Source organism: Aquarana catesbeiana, linkage group LG08 (genome assembly GCF_042186555.1).
Source record: "Aquarana catesbeiana isolate 2022-GZ linkage group LG08, ASM4218655v1, whole genome shotgun sequence".
NCBI classification, from domain to species: Eukaryota; Metazoa; Chordata; class Amphibia; order Anura; family Ranidae; genus Aquarana; species Aquarana catesbeiana.
In genome coordinates this window covers 37,380,523-37,402,602 of record NC_133331.1, presented here as the reverse complement: position 1 = coordinate 37,402,602, position 22,080 = coordinate 37,380,523, and positions in this window count along the sequence as shown.

Genomic DNA, 22,080 nt, shown 5'->3' with positions numbered 1-22,080 from the left:
ATATATATATATACACTGTATCTATATATATAGATATAGATATATATATATATATATATATATATATATATATATAGATAGATCTATATATATATATATATATATATATATACACACACATATATCACATGTATATTTAGCTTGGTACTTAGAGTTCAGCTTTAACTTTGTTTTATGCTGAGAATAGGTTTAACTTTTAAGCGGAGCTCCACCCATTTAAAAGTCAGCAGCTACAAAAAGTGTAGCTGTTGACTCATAATAATCAGACAGTCACCTGTGCCATGGTCCAGCGATGCGGGTGCATGAAGCCTCGCTACCCTCCCCCTCCTCTCTGTGGCGCAGGCATTCTAACTGTGGGCGCCCGGCTGTGGCTTCACAGCCGGGCGCGTACCACGCTGCACCCTGTGAATGGCCGGGCAATCTACTGGGACCTGTCACGTGTCCCAGAAGATTGCAGGGAGGAAGGGGGGAGAGGTTATCTTCCTTCCGGTGCCGCGGCACAAGGGGAGGAAGTGGGAGCTGGGTGCCTGTAAAAACAGGGTACCCGCTCCCCCCCAAAAAAAAAATGATATTCCAAATGTGGCATATCAGGGGGTCACCAGCACTTAAAGCGGAAGTTCCATTTTTGGGTGGAACTCCGCTTTAAGAGAAAGAGGAGAAAGAGTTTTACCCCCTTCTTTTACCTTTCATCTCTCTTATTATACACATCATGAACATCTTCGCAATCTCCTTCAGACAGAAAGAAATTTAAAGCAACACTGGCTGCACTCTGAAAGATATGTATTACCCTGGAAAATATAGATAGGTAAACAGTCTAATATTTCAGCTAAGCACACATATAGATTACCGGGATGGATATGATGAGGAATATTCATTACAGCTTTTGACTATAAAGAGTCTTCTGAACGTACATTTCACTAACTCAATCAATGAACTTTGCAAAGATATATTTAAAAAAGGGGTATTTAGGGATTAGGAACAGGTTTTCGAAAATGAAATGGAAGCTATCCTGACAAATCTATCAGGAATAAGATCAACAACTTAAGTTTAAACCAATCATCCTGAGTATATATTTGAACTTGGATATGTAGATGCAGATTCACAAGTCCCCACGGTTCCGCAATACACTCGGAGGATCAGCAGCCCTATAGACAGCTAAATTACTCAGAAAGCCGGGGAATTTATCAAACATGAATTTCAAAGTAGATTCTAGCCTGCAGGAAAATGGAAGTGCCCATTAATGTACATACAAAATAAATGTTGTCTGCAACTTACTTCCCCTGTTTATTGCTCAGAAAGAATCAGTTAAAGGTTTCTCTTCTTTTTTTTTTTTTTCTTTTTTTAATTTTCATTTGCATAAAGTGAAACAAAATACTTTTACAGCTTTGATGGCAAGCTTTGAGAGGAGTAAAACACTCGAGACTTAAAAAGATGATACCTGTCTCCGGCGGGAGATAGCGAGGGCTCTTCAGCATCCTTCAAACAACGGTTTGTTTGTTCGCGTCAATAATTTGAAGGCGAGTGTCATTCCTTCTTCGGCAAACTGAGAATACTAAAAAAGAAAAAAAAACAAAAGTAGCAATCAGTTTAATTAACAATCCAATTGTTATAATTTTACTTAAAAAAGAACTCTGGTCTAATAAAAAATGAGAGTATTGTTTTAAATTAATGAGCCATTGAAATCATAATATAACTAATTAACACATTTTTCTTCTTTCTTTGGAGTATTGGTATTACATTATGTGCAGTCCAAGGCATGACAGCTGAAAATGTATCAGGGCTACTTACTAAGTAATTACATAACCTGTACTCTAGAACATTTAAAAAAGCACACATTTTGCACAAATGTTCTCTTAACATTTCCAGGCTCGGCTCCAATAATAATCGTAGACATGCAGGTTCCGAAATCATGTTCCATTTTTGTACCGCAAATTAGTTGGGATAAAAGAATATCAGCAAACTAGTGTTCCTGGAGTCCACCGCACTAGGTTTGACCCAAACTTACTTATAATAATTGCAGCCCAAATGTATCACACCAGTCTCTAGATCTTTCACATACTACCCCAACATTTTTACAATCATCATAATGACCTAAAATACCGTTTCTACAGACAGGCAAGAATTAATGTTTGCAACACTTTATCACTTGGTAAACTGCCTTCAACAGAAAGTATACTGGTTTTAGTTTTATCTTGACTCTTACGATTCTTAAAATATTGTAAAGATCATTTAAAAAAAAGTGAATCCAAAATAGAGCAGGAATAGTGCTCTTTAACTCCCTTGTCACCTCCTCCCAAGCCCACCTCCAGAATTTCTCCAGAGCCTCTCCCATCCTCTGAAACTCTTTTACCCAAATCAGTCCAACTATCCTACTCCATTAACCTACTGAAAATGCCTGAAAACCCATCTCCTCAGAAAGGCCTATCAACCCTGTACCCAACAAACTGTACTTTCTCCACATTCATTCATTACCTTTTGTATCACTTGACCTTTCCTTTTAGATTGTAAACAGCAAACTGTTGGCACTATATAAATCCTGTATAATAATAATAACATAGACACCCCCCTATATTCTGGCTTTTTCATCAAAGTGTCATTCGAGGTACTGTTTGTATTGTCCCATAATAACTAATCTAATTCAAAATATCATTCTTTAATTATGCGCAATTAAGACTGGGTGATGTAGAGAATTTTTGTAAGTTCTTGATAAATACAAATTGAGAAAAAGGCTTTTGAGAAAAATTCCAAAATTTGGCATGCACATAAATGCAGATATGTGTTATTATTGAAAATATTAAAAATATTAAAAATATTTTAAAGATCATTTAAAAAAGAGTGAATCCAAAATAGTGCAGGAAAAGCATGCTGTTTTTTTAAAAAAGAAAGCACAGGACTGCCTGCATGCTAATAGCAAAAGAAACAACAGTACATAGTGTAGCTTAAAAAATAAAATAAATGAGAGTTTATTGAAAAATAGAAATGCACTCACAAAAGTGTAGCATAAAAAATTTTAAAAATGAGAGTTTATTGAAAAATAGAAATGCACTCACAAAAGTACGCATGTGTAGGGCATGGAATAAAGGTGACTTGGGAGCCAGAAATGTCTGAGAGGCAGCCAGAGAACCACCAGCCCTGGCCACTGGCTGGGGATGAGGTATGCTGAAGATGGAGGAAGACGCTGTCACTCCAACTGCAATTGGTGTTCATCCCAGGACTGGTATCACCAACGTCACTGTAGACTAGGGATGGGCCGAACATCCCCCGGTTCCGTTTGCACCAGAACATGCAAACAAACAAAAAAAATTGTGCTAACATGCAAACCCTGTTAAAGTCTATGGGACACGAACATGAAAAATCAAAAGTGCTCATTTTAAAGGCTTATATGCAATTTATTGCCATAAAAAGTATATCGGGACCCAGGTACTGACCCAGGGGACATGTATCAATGCAAAAAAAACAACCATTTTTTCAGGAGCAGTGATTTTAATAATGCAATTAATAAGTGAAACACTAAAAATGAAATATTCTTTTAAATATTGTGCCTGGGGATCCCCTTAGTCTGCCTATAAAGTGGTGCATCTGCCTGATGTGTTTTACTGTGCCGCAGCAAAATTACATTTCTAAAGGAAAAAATGTCATTTAAAATTGCTTGCGGCTGTAATGTATTGCCAGATCTCGGCAATATAAATAAAAATCAAGGAAAAATTCAGCGTGAGTCCCCCCCCGTTCATATCAGGCCCTTTGGGTCTGGTATGGATATTAAGGGGAACTCCATGCCAAAATTTAAAAGAAAAACAGCGTGGGGTCCCCCCCAATATTCATACCAAATCCTTATCCAAGCAAGCAGCCTGACAGGCCAGGAAATGGGGGGACGAGCGAGTGGCTCCTCCTCCTAAACCACACCAGGCCACATGTCCTCAACATGGAGAGGGTGCTTTGGGGTCCCCCCCAAAGCACACTGTCCCCATGTTGATTGGGACAAGGGCCTCGTCCCCACAACCCTTGCCCGGTGGTTGTGGGGGTCTAGGATCTCGCAGTGCTTTATGGAGCGTTCCATGGTGCTCAAATTTGCCGCAAACGCCCCATAATGTTTGGTATTCGCTGAACGGGTGAACACCCAATGTTCGAGTCAAACTTACGCCCGACTCGAACATCGGGATCATCCCTACTGTAGACACATGCATTGTAGACACAAGATGCGTTTCGAAACTGGTTGTATGCTTATAGCAGTCTGTTTATAAATGATTAAGTCAGAAGATCTATGGTCTGGCTTAGTTAATATCTATATCTATATAGATATATCTATATATATTTAAAATCTAATTTTAAAAAAATATATTGTTTAGTACTGAACATAATAAAAATATGAATTACCTTTAAACTTCTATGTATGTGGAGACTGCAGTTACACGACTTTATATTTTCCACTGTTGCCTGATTTCTACCACAATGCATATTTCAGATTTGATGATGAGCACTCTGATCAGGAAAGTAGAAGAGACCCCATAATTCATGTGTCACTATCAGACCCACTGCTGTTGATTATTGGACAATGGCCTCCACCCTCCACTGTTACCTGATTTCTACCACAATGCATATTTCAGATTTGATGACAAGTACTCTGACCAAGGAAATAGATGAGAATCCAGAACTCATGTCTCCATATCAGCCACACTGTGTCTGATTAATGGACAATCGACTCCATCTTTCCCATCCTCCAGCCAGTTCTGCTGACTCCTCTATTCACATACTACATTGCTCTCTTGATGGTCTGTTCTCAAGAGTGGTCTACTTGGATCTCCAAAACATCTCTCCAAAATAACCTGAGGCATCTTTCATAGGGACTCTACCCAAAGTCTATCATAGCAATGCCTAACTGTTTGATCCGGGAACCGTTTAGCGTTACCCTGATGACAGAAAGATGGTGTAGTAGTACTGGAAGCCATAAAACAATCTGTTCCATTATTACTGATTCAGATTTAAGAACACTTAGAAGATGATGCCAACAGCTGTGAGGATGAAGCCAGTAGGACAGCCTGGTACACAAGATCGTGATGAAAAGCAGAGCCACTCAACAAGTAGTCTATGATTTGGTATAAAAGATAAATGTTCATGTTTGACTTCATACATACATTTTTCTACTGTTGCTGTTACTTGCTAAACTAACAATACTTCTTCAGCAATAACTGGGTTAATGAGTTTTACTAAATGTAAAGTTTCAATATGCCGTTCCGCAGTGTTCACAAACAGTGACATTATTCTGTTATTTGGAAAATTATAGCACTAAGCATCCCTTAATAAGCTAATTAATATGATTAAGTTGAATTCTATTCATGAGCTCATTGCCATTTGCTGCATAAAATTTCATTTGCCTTAGAGTATAAGCAGTTAAGAGCTTTAATGCAAATATGCTACATTTATTGGCTCCATCATTCATCAGTCTTTTGTCATAAGAGAACCAGAAAGTTTTATTTAAGTTTATTAAAAAGGGCTATCCAACTAGTCACAAGCAACTTGTGTTCTTCAGAGAATGCAGATCCACAAGTCCTAACAAGTCTTGACAACCTCACACCAGACTGATAAGATGAAATATTTATGAATACAAGATTATAATGTCTGTGTGACCCCAAACGAGTTAATGTGGACCTTCCAGTCCCTATACAAGTCTGCATGAACATATGTTTCACTATTACTAATTGTTATCAGCAATTTTCACCAAGATTACAGAGAATCACATGTTTGTATCATCCACCTTCAATTATTTTACAATAAAATTAAAATATTCATATATGACCAAATGCTTGTCTTTATTAATAGTGAATTAAGTGAGGATGATGACTAATGTAGAGAAGGTGCATGAGTAGAGGAAAAAAGAAAGTAGGATGAATAGAAAAGAAAGGAACAAGAGAAAACAAGAGGCAGGCTGAGGAAGAAGCGACCATGAGGGAGCAAGAAAAGAGGAAATGGGAGGTGGAAGGGGGAAAAAAGGCTCCTGTATCTTTCATATGTTCCTACCAACATGGATGCTTATAAAGAAGTATAGCTATCAATCAAAAGGGAAACATGTGTTTATTAGATCCATGGAGTCCATATGGTAAGACATTTCTTTGGGGTGTCTTTGAGTATATGTGAGAGTTTCATTACAAAAGAAGAGATCCACGCATTGCTTGACATCCATGAATGTGCAAAGTAGCAATGGTTTGTTTGGCTGTCAACAGCACATTGAGCTTCAGTCCAGTGACTTTTGGTCTCCCAGGTTGAGATGATATTATCAGTCTGCTGCAAGCAGGGGGAAGCATTTCCTCAATCTCCGCTCCCCCAGTGATCAGACTGCAACATAGTAGCATTATAAAAAGAAAAGAAAACATTTTGTGCTATGGCCTGATATAAATATTAAAGCAGCTAGGAAAATACCTTCGTACCAAGTATTATAAAAAGAAAAAACCTAGTGTACCCAGTGTAGTGCTATTAAATTAGTGAGACTAACTAAATCCAACATATATATATATATATATATATATATATATTACATTGCATCACACATATTTGATACAATTAAATAGACAAATACACACATAGGATAATGAATAAACAAAAAATAAAACACCACTGGTGAATAAAACAAAAATTACAAATATTTATGAACTCAATGTCCACAAGAGAATTTATGCAGCTATATTCACAGTCCCGACTAGATCAAGGGATAGTAAGAAAGTCCAAAATATTCAGAGAAGTGTCTTCCATGAGATCAACCAGAGTGTGCAATGAAGGAAAAGTTGAGAAAGCCTCCAAATCCCAAAGGGATCGGCATCCCACACCACCCTATTGCAACAGATTGGGGCTTACCAGAAAGATAGGACCGCTAATCAAGTGTTCAAGATCGCTAAAGTAGTCATTATGGGCTCTCGCATCCCCATAGTCTTCCTCCAAACCAACTACAAATAAACCAGCTCCAGAAGGGTAAACATCCAGGTATCCACTCATACAGAACACCGGCTCGTGACAAAGTCACAAATATGAACCGAGGGTTATAGCACCCAAAGGGAAGAGAAGAATAAACTCTATAGTGAAGAAGATCCACATGGAAAACACTTCTCTGAACCATTTGGACTTTCTTACTATCCCTTGATCTAGTTGGGACTGTGGATATTGCACGGATGTATGAGCATGGCTGTGATCCGGGACCTGAGTTTTTAATTGACAACATTGTCACTTTTTAGCATTTTTATGCAATCACCTATTGTTTATGCCTTTTTGAATTTGGAATTTTGAAAGAAGTTTAACCAAGGAGTACACCACAGATTGTTCCCTATTTCTCTTTTGAGCAAAAGGACTACTGTTGGGTCTTTTCCCTCCCCTCCTTTTTGACCATGGATATAGCCGCCTACTTTCTCTTGTGGACATTGAGTTCAATAATATTTGTAATTTTTGTTTCATTCACCGGTGATGTTGTATTTTTGTTCACTCATTATCCTATGTATGTATTTGTTCGTTTAATTGGATCTGATGTGTGATGCAATTTATTATATATGCTTATTGCATTTAGTAAGGAGGTCTCACACATTTAATAGCACTGCACTTTTTGTTTTTTTATTGTAACATTATAGTAAGTGACAAGGTGGGACGTAGATGCTGACCCTGAAAAGTTCCTGAACAAAGTGTTGGGGATCTGCTGGGTAAAACAAACAAAATGGACAATGCTTCATTGTCAGTGCACCTTAATATGGCAGATCTTGCAGTGACCAAATGAAAAGCAATAGCTTTAACAAGCACATACAAAGTCATGCCACGCATAACACAGAGTTTTCATAGTAACAGTATATTTACAGAATCATTCACCTTCCCTATTGTTTGGTGTCTGGTACCCCTCTCTGGCAATCCCTCCACTGGTTTCCGAGTACCCAACAAATAAAGTTTAAAATACTAACAACAATCTTCAAAGCCTTCCACAACTCTGCCTCCAGCTACACCACCAACTTAGTCTCAGATTACCAACCAAAGCATTCTCTTTGCTTCTCCCAAGACCTCCTGCTCTTTAACTCCCTTGTCACCTCCTCCCAAGCCCGCCTTCAGAACTTTTCCAGAGCCTCTCCCATCTTCTGAAACTCTTTTACCGAAATCAGTCCAACTATCCTACTCCATTAACCTACTGAAAATGCCTGAAAACCCATCTCCTCAGAAAGGCCTGTCAACCCTGTTCCCAACAAACTGTACTTTCTCCATCAGCTCATCCCCCACATTCTTTACCTTTTGTATCACTTGACCTTTCCTTTTAGATTGTAAACAGCAAACTGTTGGCACTATATAAATCCTGTATAATATTAATAACATAGACACCCTAAATTCTGGCTTTTTCATCAAAGCGTCAGTCGAGGTACTGTATGTATTGTCCCATAACAACTAATCTGATTCAAAATGTCACTCTATAATTATGCACAATTAAGACTGGGTGATGTAGAGAATTTTTGTAAGTTCTTGATAAATACAAATTGAGAAAAAGGCTTTTGAGAAAAATTCCAAAATTTGGCATGCACATAAATGCAGATATGTGTTATTATTGACAAGTACATTTTCAAAAACTTGCTTTCATGTCAGTCTGCAAGAGGGATCTGATTTGCTTGGTCCAATATCAGATATTTTGCTTATTTTTTGTAAATTATCCATACAGGTAAATAAAAAAAATTAAAAAACACGTATCCCCATTTAAGGCACATACAAAAGTAGGACCTCCCTTCAAGTCAGGTAATGAGAAATGAAAAGGGATCCCTGTTTGAATGAAAGACACCCCACAGAAATAGAACTGCCCCTATCCCCTTCTATTGTCATTCATAATTGCAGAAAATTGACATATTTTCCTCTAATTTTATTGTTTGCTAATCAACATTATTCAGAAATGGGAGTTAAAGAATTGTCCCCCTTCATTCTTGTTCTGTCATTCATTTAAGCAACTGGCTAGTGAGGTGAACTGCCTAGTGTAGGAAGATCCCCCTCAAACATCCAGTTTGCCTAATTAATTTATTTGACTAGAAACAGTGATTTAGGATGAACAGTCCTAATTATTGAGATCCCTTCTCAAAATGTGAACTACAAAGGGGTCCAAATGATCCTTGTACAAGTTAACAAAGCAAAGGGAAACACCGGTGGATCAATTTTCAGATATCTACTCCCTTCAAATCTTCCTAATCTGGGTCAAACCCTGCCAAGGCGAACCAATTCACTCATCCCTATCTGTAGTTAAGTATATATATTACCCATCCCATTATAATAATTCCACCATAGAATAGATAGGAATAGATTCCACCATGCCTGAAATAAAATTCTCACATCTCAAGGTTAAGGTATTAGTTGGGTGTCAGTGTTCAAACAATATAAAGCTATTTTATAATTGGAACAATTTCAGCTCTTGGTTATTTCCTAATTAAATATTTGTCACCAGGATTGTTATTGGTTCAGCAGAAATGAGGGTTGTAAAATAAATAAGGTGATGTCTTCTCACATTCCGGCTGCAGCACAGCACACGGCTCTGAATAATGAACTCGCTGACTTCTGAAGTCAGGATGTCCATCTTCAAGTGTTAATTCAGGCTGCCAATGCATTCTCACCAGCTCCTGGTGTCAAGAAATGCCTAACTTCAAATGCCAAAGGGTTAATAAAGCAACATATTGCCAGGATTTGTGTGAAATATTCCATTTTCTATTACAATTCTTTGCAAATGGAAAGGTTCACAGCTTGTGTTCAGGTACAGCTTCAGGATGGTTACCCCTCCGAAGCATGGTGTGGAAACTGCGAAAATATCATGCAGAAAAATGGATTATGTACAAAAGGATGCAAAGAATTCTATAAAAAAAAATTTTTAAAAATCCTTAAATAATTGCTAATACCAAGCGAAAAACATGAGTCACACTAATGTTACTAATAATAGCAGACCAGGGGTTCTTAAACTTCTGAAACTACGGACCCAGTTAAGAAAGTTATTACCGTACTGGGACCCAAAATTTTTAATTATTACCAAAATATTAGCAAAGTCATAAAAATACAGATAATGATGGCTGAAGAATAATAAAAAAAAACATACTGTATAAATAGCAGACATATTTATTATATTCAAGTATAGTTCTAAATGTTTTCTCATTTAACCTCCCTGGCGGTATGATTATTTCGGATTTTAGGTGCTGAAAGCGGTACAATTATTTTGCATGGAAATTTGGCGTTTTATATTGTAGATCTGTAATTCTTAACAATAACACACTTAAATCTGTCCAAACAAAAGTCTAGTAGATATCCCGGGTATGATAAAGTTTGAAACACAAAAACATAAATTATAATATAATAAATAAAAATAAATAATTAAAAAAAATAAAAATAAATAGTAATAAAATAAATTTCCCCACGATTCACTATTGCTCAATTCTGCAAGTGTTCTAATTTATTATCGCTGTTTTCTAGCTGGTCTAAAGCCACTTTTGACGTAAAGGGACACTTTTTGGTTGCTATGGACAATCTCCAGTTTCCAGGCAGAAAGAACAGTATATATCACATAAAACTGCATGCAGGGCATGGGCCAAAGCACTGGGGACAAAAGGTGAAATAATTTCATACAGTACTGTAATCTGTAAGATTACAGTACTGTATGTGTTATGATTTTTACTTTTCTTTGAATTTGCCGCCAGGCTCCGCCCCCGCAGGGAACGGAGCCTGGCAAGGAGAGGCTTCGGAGGAGGGCGGAGCCTGCAGACACTGCGGGGGACATCGCAGGATCCCGGGGACAAGGTAAGTAAAGGCACACCAGGATCCTGCAATGTAATCCCGAGTGTGGCTCGGGCTTACCGCTAATGGGAGTGAATTTTAACCCCGAGCCACACTCTGGAAAACCGCCAGGGAGGTTAAGCAGAAAAGGACCCTAAATATTGAGAATATAAATATTCATTTTGTAACCTATGAAACTGTTATCTAGATCCCCCATGCGAACAATTACCACTTGCTGACTGCAATACTTTTACATAGGTTGCGGTTTGCAAGTGGTTTCCTAGGGTTTTGGCTGATGCTATCGTTTTTTTTTAGCCAGCGGTTGGCTTTCTCCTGAATGCGGTCTGATCAGCTCATGAGCTGCTGGTTCACATTCAGAAGCAACGTGAGCACGCTTACTGTTTTCAACGGTGCGCCCGAGAAATGATCCGGTCATGGTGCGGCCGGCTGGTCACAAAGGCAAAGAGAGACTAGATCGTCTCCAATTGCCTCTATGGCCTTGGATGACCGTAGCGACTTCATGACTTCAATACCGGTCTAGGGCGGAAGTAAACAATTTTTTTTTTTAAAGCAAAAGATCAAAAAAAAATGTTTATGATCTTTTGCTTTTAAAAGTAAAGGAGAGATTTAGGGTCTTTTTGACCCCAGATCTCTCCATAAAGAGGACCTGTCATTCTTACTTCTATCACAAGGGATGGTTGCATTCATCGTAATAGGAATAAAAGTGATCAAAAAAATTAAAGGGACAGTGGGGACAGTGTAATAATAAAAAATAAAATAAATAAGAATTTTTTTTTTTTAAAGTGCCGCCATCCCTTCATGCTCACGTGCAGAAGTGAATGCATATGTGTGGTGTGCACGCATATGTAAACAGTGTTCGCACCACACATGTGAGGTATAGTGTTAGAGCAAGAGCAATAATTCAAGCGCTAGACCTCCTCTGTAACTCTAAACAAATAAAAAAATTTGTAAAAAAATTTAAAGCGTGACCTACGAAGATTTTTAAGTAACGTCACTTGTCGCCATTCCACAAGTGTGCACAATTTTAAAGCGTGACATGTTAGGCATCTTATTACTCGGTGTAACATCATCTTTCAAATTTTACAAAATAATTGGGGTGGATATTGTGTTTTTTTTTTTAATGAATTAAAATGTATTTTTTCCACTGCACAAATACTGTGTGACATACAAAATTACAACAGTCAAAACTTTGTTCCCAAGGGTCTCTGGTAAAAAAACTATATATATATATATATATATATAGAGTAATGTTTGAGGATTCTAAGTAATTTTCTAGCAAAAAATACCGATTTAACCCCTTCCCGCCGACCGTACGCAGATATGCGTACTCGGCTTTCCGGGGTTATACTGGGATGATGCCCGCAGCTACAGGCATCATCCTGGTACCGTTGTTCACAGCGGGCGATCGGCTACCCGAGTATAACATCCGATGCGGCTAAAAGCCGCTCGGCTGTTATACCGGAGGAGCGGGAGGGGACATCCCCCCTCCCGCCGCCTCCCGCCGCTCTTACCGGGCCTCCCGTGCGATCGGGAGGCCCGGTGTCCAATCGTGTGCCTTCGGCGGCTGGGGGCAGGCTGGAACGAAGCCATGGGTGGCTTCGTTGCAGCCTTCTCGTTGTAAACGCGGAAGCGACGTCATGACGTCACTTCCCGTTTACTCGGCTGCCAATGGCGCCGAATTTTTAAAAAAATACAGTATTCAGAATCGCCGTTTTCGGCGATCTGAATACTTTGAAGTGCAAAGGAGGGATCAGGGGTCTTTTAGACCTTTTAGACCCCCGATCCCTCCATAAAGAGTACCTGTCACCACCTATTACTGTCACAAGGGATGTTTACATTCCTTGTGACAGCAATAAAAGTAAAAAAAAAACAAATTTTTTTTAAACACAATTTATAAAGTAAAAAAATAAATAAAATAAATAAAAAAAAAAAAATTTTTTAAAGCGCCCCCGTCCCTGCGAGCTCGCGCAACGAAGAAAACGCATACGGAAGTCGCGCCCGCATATGTAAACGGTATTCAAATCACACATGTGAGGTATTGCCGCGATCGTCAGAGCGAGAGCAATAATTCTAGCCCTAGACCTCCTCTGTAACTCTAACCTGGTAACCGTAAAAAAAAATTTAAAGCGTCGCCTATGGAAATTCATAGGTACCGTAGTTTGTCGCCATTCCACAAGTGCGTGCAATTATAAAGGGTGACATGTTTGGTATCTATTTACTCGGCGTAATATCATCTTTCACATTATAAAAAAAAATTGGGGTAACTTTACTGTTTGGATTTTTTAAAATTCATGAAAGTGTACCTTTTCCAAAAATTTGCGTTTAAAACACCGCTGCACAAATACCGTGTGATATAAACTATTGCAACAATCTCCATTTTATTCTCTAGATTCTCTGCTAAAAAATATATATATATAATGTTTGGGGGTTCTAAGTAATTTTCTAGCAAAAAATACGGATTTTAACTTGTAAACACCAAATTTCAAAAATAGGCTTAGTCATGAAAGGGTTAAACTTGTAAACAAAAAATGGCATAAAATACAAGTTTTATTTATTTATTTATTTATTTTCGTTTTCAATTTTTAAATGGTTCCAAAACCATTGTTTTAGATTTTAAAAAAAGTTTTTGATGAGTTGCAGAAAAGTAACCAGTGGACATATTATTATTAAAATAAATAGATTCCTGAGCATCATTCCCATGTACTGTATGTACTCATACATATACAAAGAACTCCAGAGAGATATAAAAGGAATGGCTGTACATCAGAAATGTAATACAAGCAGGGTAAGAACAGGAATATGACTTGGTATAAGCCTCTTGCAGTCCCAGTACAGCAGAGCTCAGACCTTGCGTGTAATTCCCTCGTTCTCATGAACACGTTCTTATTCTCCTTACATGTCTGCGCTGTCAATCATACTAACTTTGATATATCACTCACCACGGATGCACTGATTTTGTACTTGGATGAACAAGGCTGCACAGCCAAGTGGAGATCCAGCACAAATGCATTTGTGACCCAGCTTGGGTCCTGACCCATAGCTTAAAGCCCAATTGAATGTTAAGTTAAATTTAGCTATATACATTTCATTTTCATAAAAAAGGTGTCCAAAGCCTTACAGTTTGTTTGTTACAGTTTGTTTTCAGAAGATTCAGACACAAGATGCTGCAGAGTGGAATGCTTACTCTCTGTGGGGAAGCAGTAATCTCTCTGAAGAGATCCAACACATCCTCTGCTGAGTTACAACTGGAGCTCTTCAATCAACAGGCAGCATAGCTTTGCTGCTTGGAGAGCTATAGGTGTGACTCAGCAGGGGGCATGTTGGACCTCTGAAATGAAACCATTGTATCCCCACAGAGAGTAAGAGTCCCACTCTGCAGCTGCTGGCAGGGGACAGGCTTTTCTACTCAGGAACATAGAACATATTTGTTTTAATGTGCCTGATGTTTTTAACTGGAGGTTCAATTGGGATTTATTAAAGACTTTATTAGAGTAAGACATTTAAAGGAGAACCATAGCTTTTTAAGCCCTGGTTCACATTTGTGCGATTTCAAATCGGCGGCAATTGCTGGCAATGGTACCATCCTAATTGGTGCGACGCCACACCGATTCCAAAAAGTCATCTCTGTACTACTTTTTGCGATTTCGGGGTGCGATTACCATTGACATCTGTGCAGAAACCAGCACAGGGTTCGTCGTATTACAGCTATTCTGCAAATCATAGCAATTGCCGATTAAGCTGCTCATGCTAAATTTTCTTAAAATAAAAAAAAACTCTAATTTTGTTTTCTTTTTAAGTCATTTTTAGTCATTTAAATTCCATTGAACCCTTAAAACACCATAAAGCAGCTTAACCCAGGCACGCTCCTGTATATAATTATTGGTAACTGATCTTTAGTTTAACACAAATATTGGTTTGTGCTGTGAATGCATAGCTCCCAACTGTCCCTGACTTTGAGGGACTGTCCCTGATTTGGAGCAATGTCCCTCTGTCCGTCTTTCCTCCTCATTTGTCCCTCATTTTGATCTGATTTATATAGTTGTATATAAAATGCACTTTTTATCTATCAAAAAGTGTTTTCCAGAGCTAAACCTTTCATGTGATTTCTAAAGTGCTGCATTTGTAAATTCCAAAAGCCAATATAAAGGAATAGTAGTGGTAAAATAAAGCACTTGTGGGTTTAACCAATCTTGTTTTTTTGTACAATTCTCCTTTAAGGGGGCGTGGCAGGGGGTTTGTCCTATGCCTGCATACTTTTGCTGATAGGTGTCCCTCATTCCCATCTCAAAAAGTTGGGAGGTATGCGAATATACTACAAGGTCCTCCCAAAACAAGTATTTCACTTTCCACCCACCAGGTTAGGATATCCCTTAGAGATTCTGGTGTCAATATACTTGTACTCGGCTGGCTAAGTTAATTCTCTGGCAGGAGGGGTAGGGATGTACTACTAGGGAGGCAGAGTCACCATGTGCAACAGGGAACCACTGACATCTCTCAGCACATAAGATGACAAGTAGACCATCATATTTCAACCGTAGCTGAAATATAAATTTAAAGTGTGTTAATGGCCAAAATGTCCTTCTCCCAATTTTAAATGGAGTAGGGAAAGCTTAAAACCTCAGTCATGCTTTTTTCTGTATTCCACTAGGAAAATGTTCCTTCAGGTTGGGTTCACACCTATTTGAATTGGATGCGAGTTTCACCACATCCAATTCGCATAGCAGGAGAATGTGACCTGCTCTCTATGGAACCGGTTCACATATCTTCGTTGTGGCTGCGGAGCGGCTTGCGTCTTTGGCTCCGTTTCAGGGCCGAATTCAGGCAAAGATTCGGCCTTGATTCGTCCCTGAAACAGAGAACGGGGACGTGCAGCGTTCCTATACGATCCACAGCCAGTTCCAGTATGAACCGAGCCTCACTTCCTTTGCCAGAGGAAAATGGAGATGAGAGGAAAAAGTGAGGGGAATTCCTAACTTAGAGAGTGTCACAGAAAAAGTTGCCCCCATTGGAAGACTTAATATCACCTCTTGGTCTGGTGACAACTCCAAAATTGTGGATTTCCCAACACTTTCTATCTCAGGGACAATGGTCACCAGGACAAACAGAGAGGTGAATTTCTTTAGAGGGGACACAGGCAGCAATAAAAACTGCTCCATTCTCCTAAAAGTTATATTTTAGCTATAGATGAAGCTTAGTGAACTGAAGAAGCTTCTATCTTCTTACGTGTCTTGTTCCACCAGTGAGCTCTCTCTGCCATAATTCCCACCTCTGTCCCTGTCCATCTGGAAGTTTTGAGTATTCTTACCTTCTTTTATTTGTTCTAGCTCCTTCTGTTGCATTCTCTGCAACAATTATTAAGGAATCCAAGGAGTGGGAACACATGGCACAAAAATGATTTATGTTCACTGGTACAAAGATGTGTCTATGCTGTCCAAAAGTATACTGTGTGAGCCATCATTAGTTCTTCTACAGTTTGTCTTAAGAAATTTGACATAAAACAAGAGCATCTTAATACAGATACAGGATTGAAAAAATAGTATGGGTATGGTGTTATCATCTGGGCATATTGTTCATCCATGCTTTAAGTGTAAACACAGTTAGTAATCCTTCTGATAGAAACATTATACAGTATATACACTATATTCCCAAAAGAATTGGGATGCCTGCCTTTATACACACATGAATTTTAATGGCATCCCAGTCTTAGTCCGTAGAGTTCAGTATAGACTTGGCCCACCCTTTGCAGCTATAACAACTTCAACTCTTCTGGGAAGGCTCTCCTCAAGGTTTAGGAGTGTGTCTATGGGAATGTTTGACCATTCTTCCAGCGCATTCGTGAGGGCGAGAAGGTCTGACTCGCAGTCTCTTGCTCATCCATGTCTTTATGGACCTTGCTTTGTACACTGGTGCGCTGTTATGTTGGAACAGGAAGGGACCATCCCCAAACTGTTCCCATAAAGTTGGGAGCATGAAATTGTCCAAAATGTCTTGGTATGCCGACGCCTTAAGAGTTCCCTTCACTGGAACTAAGGGGCCAAGCCCAACCCCTGAAAAACAACCCCCACACCATAATCCCCCCTCCACTAAATGATTTGGACCAGTGCACAAAGCAAGGGATGGAGGAACCTGACCTCAACCCGATAGAACACCTTTGGAATGAATTAGAGCGGAGACTGCGAGCCAGGCCTTCTCGTCCAAAATCAGTGCCTGACCTCACAAATGCGCTTCTGGAAGAATGGTCAAACATTCCCATAGACACACTCCTAAACCTTGTGGACAGCCTTCCCAGAACAGTTGAAGCTGTTGCAGCTGCAAAGGGTGGGCCAACTCAATATTAAACCCTACGGACTAAGACTGGGATGTCACTAAAGTTCATGTGCGTGTACAGGCAGGTTTTCCAATACTTTTGACAATATAGTTTAATATATATATATATTATATATAATATATAGCGAGAGCCCTTACAAACCACATGTGTGTTACCCTCAAGTTCTGTTATTGAATACTTGCACACTGAGTCATGTGACACACGTCATATAAATTAAAGTGAGATCATTTCTTTTTTTCTTTTGGCAGGACCTGATAGCCTGTAATAAATACACAAAAAAAAAATATGCGTAATTATAAATGTCTCTCATGACCAGTGAAAGACATGAAAGCACCTTGGGTGGTCTTTGGGCCACCATTAAAGAATCCTTTACTCTGTGTGTTAGCGAGATTTTATGAGCAATATTTTTGCCAGTTGGAATTTGTGTTAACCAAAGGGAAATTGTTTACCAAAGAGAAAAAAAAAACATGTTTTATGCAAAAACCATTGTGCTGCTCATTAACTTCCCATCATTAACAGTGTAACTATTTAAGGCCCGTTAACTTTCCCAAATACATGATTTACTGCCCTTACACTTAGCAGGCAGGGGTTGCAAAAGTAATTATCATGAGATGTATAAAACTGGAGATAAAAACATGCAATGTAAGTGTAGTATTAACCTTGCATAAATCATTTGTAAGACCACATATTCGGTATGAAGTATATGGGGCCCTCAAAAGAAGGAGAATTGGAACAAAAGCAAGAAACCAGAGAAATAAATTGGATGGAAGGTCTGATGTAAAATTAAATGTAAAAAAGTGCTTGATTAGTGTGTGCCTGATTACATAATTAATGTCTCACAGGCAGTATTTTAAATTAATATATATAAATATGTTAAGTTCTTGCATTTTAAATGTTCATACCACAGACATATGTTTTTTTATTTTTAAATAAGAGATTAGTGTCAATTTACAAAAGCATAGTGCAGATGGTATTTTCATCGCAATGCATTATTTGTTGACTGTAACAATAAAATTGTGTTTTCAATTCACTAAAAGGCTCACTTATCACGGAGAGTGGATATTGCTACCCATCTTTTGCTATAAACCACTAGATTAACCCACACTGTGGCCTGAACCTAGTGGCCCATTCATAAAATATATGCCTGGTGTGGTACCATACAATTTTTTTCTCTGTAATTGGAGAAGGGGCCAGTCAGATGACTTTGACAGGTCATGTGACCAGGCTTTCCTCCTGCCTTTCTAATTTTGTATTCCATAATAATTTTTTGCGCTACTCTTGCCTTGGAGTTACCATGGTAATGCTTTCTACATACACCCCTAAAGGTGATATTTCATGAATCTCTCGAATTTAGTGCATGCAAATTATATTATCCATTGTTTTCGAAAGCAATAGGTAAACATAAATAACTTGGGTCCATAAATTCGTCATCCTTGCTTAGATAATAAGATAAGATACTTAATTATCATCCTACACATACAACAACATTTATCAGGATACTCTTGCCTTGCCCTAGGTGCTGCTAGGCTGTAAATAGCCTAAACTGAATTATTAGTTCTGTATTTACTTGATCTCCCATAAGCCCAGTGTTTTTGTGTGCTTCTACCTGCTTCTGGGTTGCATCCTAGCAATAGTGCAAAACGGCTGGATTATGAATATTTATGTCCACCTGGCCAGTCACTAGAGGTTTATTGCCAGTGATGCAGGCTGCAAGAGGATATGAATATTTGGGCGTGACTTTGTGAAGCCCTCTTCTCCCCGGGCTCCTGTCTAGAGGAAGAAGTGTGAGATTTCTTGTTCTCCTAGGCCTGTCTTCTATGGAGGGCACCCATGTGTTCATGAGACAAGGCTTGGGTCTGGGACTTGGGCTCATATGGTTCACTGTAGGTTGTTTTCCCCATGAGGAGTGGAGATTATCCTGTGAAGAAGCACCAGTGAATAACTTTGACTGGAGGTACCCAGAAAGCTTGAATTAGGTTTGGGCCATTGGGAGTCTGGTGTTTTACCAGTGAGTGCTTGCTGAATCTGCTGTTTAGCCAAATGCTTCACAGCATGCCAGTGAATTACAGGATACCAGTCTGGTTTAAAGGACATTTTACCTGTGAAGGTAGAGAGTAGGAATTTTCCTGGAGTCTGGTTTGTCTTTTGGATGTCCTGAGCCAAAACCCTCTCTTCTCTTGAGTTTATGATAGTAGATAAAACTCTAAAATGACTGGCACAAATCACTTTAAAACCCTGGACCCAGGGACTGCCGGGAAATGAAAGCCCAACCAACTTGGGGGTTCCTAATAGCCTCTAGGGGGTAAAAGAGTGCTACATCTGCCTACAGCAGTGATTTAGGAAGTACTAAAACCAAAGTAATAACATTATAGCCATGCAAAGCAGGAGTCATTTTAATGGATATTGCCTTTGGCTGGGAACATCCCAAACTACCAGAGAGAGATTTTGCTTTTAGCATATCCAAGATTATAAAAAGCCAGGGGCTATAACTACGATATAACCACGATGTCCGCCGGCCATCCGCAATTGCTCCTCAGAGGGCCACAACAGGGATCTGTCAATGTAAACAGACAGATCCCTGTTCTGACAGGAGAGTAGAGAAAGATCTGCTGTTCCTAGTGATCAGGAACAGCGATCTCTCTCCTCCTCCAGTCAGTACACTCCCCCAACAGTTAGAAACACCTCCCTAGGGAACACTTAACCCCTTGATCGCCCCCTAGTGTTAGCTCCTTCCCTGCCAGTGACATTTATACAGTAATCAGTGGCTATTTGTAGCTCTGATCGCTGAATAAATGTCACTGGTCCCAAAAAAGTATCAAAAGTGTCCGATCTGCCTGCCGCAATGTCGCTGTCCTGCTAAAAATTGCAGATCGCCGCCATTAGTAGTAAAAAAAAAAATTAATAAATAATAAAAATACCATAAATCTATTGCCTATTTTGAAGACGTTATAACTTTTGCGCATACCAATCAATATACGTTTATTGCAATTTTTTTACCAAACATATGTAGAAGAATACATATTGGCCTAAACTGATGAAGAAATTCCTTTTATTTATTTATTTATTTATTTTGGATATTTATTTTAGCAAAAAGTAAAAAATATAATTTTTTTTTCAAAATTGTCGCTCTTTTTTTGTTTGTAGCGCAAAAATAAAAACCGCAGTGGTGATCAAATACCATCGAATGAAAGCTCTATTTGTGGAAAAAAATAGAGATACATTTAGTTTGGGTACAGCTTTGCATGACTGCGCAATTGTCAGTTAAAGCGATGCAGTGTCGTCCGTATCACACAAAATGGCCTGGTCATTAAGGGGGCAAATCCTTCCGGTCCTTAAGTGGTTAAACTGACATATACAGGCCAACTCCAGTTTGTGATAACATGTTAAAAAATGATAATTGGCCACACCTTTTAAAAATGAAAAAGCAGCTTTCCTTTGCAATACTAACCCTATCTCTGGCACTGCCCCTACAGACTTATTGCTCTGCAACTCAGCGCTGGTCGCCTTTAGGGATGAATGGAGTGAGCTGAAGAGGACACCTCATTATGTGGTGCTGTTCTCTGCAACATTCAGGACCCGATCACCTTTGGAGGAAGAAGAGAGGGAAGAAGACCCATGTTGTCCTTTAACCAGACCAAAGGTCCATGGAAAAAAATGCATGTATACAAAAATTTTACAGAAATTAAGTCTTAATATTTTAGCAACCTAGAAACCCCCAACTCCAGGATGCTCAATATGGGAATATTGATTTCAGGCATCAGTCATTCTGGCACACCCCTACAAAGCATGCCTTCCTCTTGATTAGTGAGGCTCACTGCCTAGCACTGAAGGAAGGATATGGGAGTGTACCAAAGCTCCACTTCAAAAACCAGCAGCTGCCATATCTACAACACATGCCTGGAATTGGGAACATAGGAGTTGAAGTTTGGTTAAAAATATTATTAGGTATACAGTACCAAGGACTTACCACTAATGAAGTGTATCATGGCCTTCCCCTTCCGCCCTACTAGTCCATTGCCAAAACTCCTTGTATTATTTTCACAGACTACAAAGTCTGCTGTGAATCGAGAAGGAAGTTCCTGTCATTCATCCACCTCCCCCCCCCCCCCCCGTTCACAAAATGATTGCATTTTTGGTAGAATAATATAAGGTGTTTTGTGAATGGATGAGTAAATCCATGCATTGCCAGAAGTTTACTGCTGTGATTAGCATCCAGCATTGCTGAAGGATGTTTACAGTAGCCAGAAGAATATAGGATGCACTTTATTAAAGGTAAGTCATGTCTCTGTTGTATTACCAAAAAACATAATTAACCGAACTTCAGCTTTAAAGGATATGGTCACAGCATACATTTTCATTTTATAACATCAGCATTGTAATAGCAATTGTTTTGGTTTTTTTTGACAATCCATTATAAACTTTCCTTTCACGTTGTAAGTGCTGTCTGTCTGTTGGCCATCTATTTCCACAACTTCCTGGATTCCCTGCATGCTTTACAGCTCCCCCACCTCTGTTCACTGTCAATTTCTAAGGACTACATACCCCACGGTACCTTGAAGCCTGCAAGCAGTGATTCCTGTACTGACCCCATCTTCTGAAACTCCTCCCCCCAGCACCTCTGTAGTTCAGAAGGCAGGTTCTGTGAAATGTGTGACACAGCAGTGCCTCACAGAGCATAGTGAGTACATTTTACAGAATTCATGGAAATAAAGAAAAGTAGAATGGTAGACGAGTGGGCAGAGGAACAAAGGGGGCTTGTAACCCTTTAAGTTGTTCTTCAGCTGGCTATTGTTGGGGCCCTTTAAGAGCATCAATGCACTTAACAACAGTCCCAGTTAATCTGCATGCAGTATAGACACAGTAAAGGTATGGTATAGTATTGGCATAGGTGTAAGGTAGATTTGGCTCAGATGCGGTAAAGGTTCGGTATAATGTGGTATAGGGTTGGTATAGGTACAGTCCAGGTTTGGAATAATTGCGGTATA